This window comes from Penaeus monodon, chromosome 31, assembly GCF_015228065.2.
Source record: "Penaeus monodon isolate SGIC_2016 chromosome 31, NSTDA_Pmon_1, whole genome shotgun sequence".
In the NCBI taxonomy this organism is placed as follows: Eukaryota; Metazoa; Arthropoda; class Malacostraca; order Decapoda; family Penaeidae; genus Penaeus; species Penaeus monodon.
In genome coordinates this window covers 29,374,239-29,374,477 of record NC_051416.1, presented here as the reverse complement: position 1 = coordinate 29,374,477, position 239 = coordinate 29,374,239, and positions in this window count along the sequence as shown.

Genomic DNA, 239 nt, shown 5'->3' with positions numbered 1-239 from the left:
ATATCATATGAAGTTCATCAAAATGCTTGATGAAGACAAATAATTACTCTATGATTTTTTCATAGTAGATTAATTTGCAGTTCCAATCAAGACATGATTTTCGCCCTTCATAAGCTGACACTTCCTCCCTCCCTGTCAGCTAACGACAAGCTTCCTGTCAGACTGAGAATGACGATTGGCTGTGGTCAGATTAGGGAAATTGTCTCAGATTGGAAAACTTTCTTCTTCCTGTTGATCCA